General features: G+C 40.4%; 2 protein-coding genes across 2 annotated transcripts in view; one reads left to right on the forward strand and one right to left on the reverse strand.

Annotated features, from left to right (window-relative positions):
* Positions 1 to 2,500, forward strand: part of LOC118225953 (tripartite motif-containing protein 16-like) — a 972,804-nt gene that overhangs the window by 807,422 nt on the left and 162,882 nt on the right. The gene's annotated exons all lie outside the window — the stretch shown is intronic.
* Positions 1 to 2,500, reverse strand: part of LOC118225964 (tripartite motif-containing protein 16-like) — an 890,716-nt gene that overhangs the window by 354,434 nt on the left and 533,782 nt on the right. The window lies entirely within an intron of this gene.

The raw sequence follows: 2,500 nt of genomic DNA on the forward strand, positions 1-2,500 counted from the left end.
GTTAATTCATTAGGAACTAACGCGGAATCTCTTCCATCTACCGCTCTGACTGGAGATTACATTGTGCGGTCGGGACCACGAACAAGACCCATTCAAAAAATTTGAAACCCATGAAAACCAGACCTTCTAGTTGAAAACTGCATTTCTGGCAACCCTAATCTATTGATATGATGATTGTGCAAATTTGCTGAGGTGTACCCCTACCCCCCATGGTCCACACCCAGCACCCACGCAAATTCCCAGACAGCAGAATTTGAGTAATTCTGCTGCGGGGGGTGCATTCCTCATCAGGCAGACTCAGACACTGCAGAAGAGTGACTAAATTTAGGAACGAATGAATGAATCGCAGTGTTACTGCGCTCCCATAGGTTGGGCAGAGTCAATAAAAGCAGAGTTTTATCAAGGTTATCTGAGCGCGAGCAGGAAGGAGCCTCAGAAGGTCTGACGAGGATCCAGGTACGGCTACTGACCGAGAGTAAATCAGTCATGATAAGCGTGCTCTGTCAGGCTAAAGGTTTGTCCTGATTGTGGCTACTTCAGTACAATAAATTAACAATGCTAAAAAAAGCGCTTAGCCTTGAGAGATGGATGATTTTATCTTCCCCGTTTGAAATACCTACCATACCTAGTGCAGTTCTGTCAGACCTGGGCACCGGCAGTAAATGTGGAAAAAATCAGAGTTATAATCTTCCAGAAAAAAAGTCAGATTTCAGGGAAACAGGTACCACTTCACCAACACCCTGGAGCACACTACCAGCTACACGTGCCTGGGTCTGGTGATTAGTGTTTCATGGAGTTTCAACATGGCAGGGGCTACTATGCAATTATAAGAACATTTTCTATTTTCTAAATTTCAGGGATGAAAATCAAATTGAAAAATTTCACCTTGAGTTTTACAAAACTGCATTATGCGTCCACAGAAATGCCCCAAATAACATGTGCAGGGCTGAATTAGGTTCCCAGTCCTGTAGACAATTGCAAAAAGAGCGCTCACCACTACCCGCACAAGGCACTGAAGACCAACCAGCTCTACCCAGACAGAGAACCTCCTGGGACATAAAAAAACTATTTTTACAAAATATATGAGAAAATACCACACCCACTACATTCAGAAAAAATGACAAGATCAACAAAAACATGTACATTGACAACTGGCACAAAGAAACTAACAATAAACAGGAAATTTACCATGCTCTAGGCTGAGATTGTTCCCTGTCAGAATATCTCACTAGAGTTAAAAACCAAACAAAGGCGCACATTAACAATGTACAGACTCATGGACCACAGCCTTGCCAATGAAATTGGTCGCCACAAAAAGACCTGGTTGGCAAAAGAGAAGAGGCCGTGTGCTCACTGTAATCTGAGGTGGAGACAGAGGCCCACTTCCTGCTTTCCTGCCCCAAGTTCCTCTCAATCAGAAATCAATATTTACCCAAATTCACTGCACAGATAAATCAATTCCAACACCAATCGGAGCCAAATAAATGAAAAATTCTATTGGGGGAAGGGGATACTGCCATATAGGCAGGAGCTCAGTATGTCTCTGCCTGCCATACATTAAGGGAGGGTGTGGACATTTGCACATTTGGCTTTGAATTTAATAGAGAGAGGGGGAGAGAGAGTGATCTTTCATTGTGAGCTCACATTCTTCTGACATTTTTTCTTTTAATCTGACGAAAGTTCAGTTGTGTTCATATTCATGAAACTGAATTTATCTCCAAGAAAAGGTATGAAAAGAACCACACGGCACCTCCTTGTCCAAACACTCCTTTGTCCTTTTCACATTTTATACTTTTTTTTTCTACTTCTCCTTTCAACATTTTATACTTTTTTTCTTCTTCTTCTTCTCTCTTTTCTGGAGTGTAACCACACTTATTTTGGCTGCAGAGGGTTAGGGTTAGGGTTAGGGTTATGTTAGGGTTATGTTAGGGTTCTCTCCCAGGGCCTGGCAGAACCCCCAGAGCCAGAGGAAATCTCCCCGACAGGTGCTCTGCACAGGTGTGCTAAAAGAAGGGCTCACCTGTCACCCACCCAAAACTCCACCTGTGGACTCCTGGGACTGAACCTGATTGGACCCAAAACAGACCCAAACCGGACCCAAACTGCTCTGTTACTGATCAAAATATAACGTGCACGAGAAGTACAAATATCAGAGTCTCCCATATGTGCAGTTACAGTGTCTTGGAAAAAATATATTTAAATATATGGCAGGAAATTATACATCTATTTAAATATATTCTATAAATATGTATATATGAAATACATCAATTAATCAAATGTATTTGAATATATTTTTAATATATGTGTAAAATTATTAACACACGCTGAGTACACATTTCAAAATATTACAATATTATTACATTTAAATATATGCAGTAAATATGCAAAAGTGGCCAATTTGTAATATTTACATATATTTCCACAATAGATTTTAACTGTATGTAAATATTTGACGTAAAAATACATAAAAACATAAGCACGTATATTGAAATTGGCTGGT

Source organism: Anguilla anguilla, chromosome 4, assembly GCF_013347855.1.
Source record: "Anguilla anguilla isolate fAngAng1 chromosome 4, fAngAng1.pri, whole genome shotgun sequence".
Taxonomy (NCBI): Eukaryota; Metazoa; Chordata; class Actinopteri; order Anguilliformes; family Anguillidae; genus Anguilla; species Anguilla anguilla.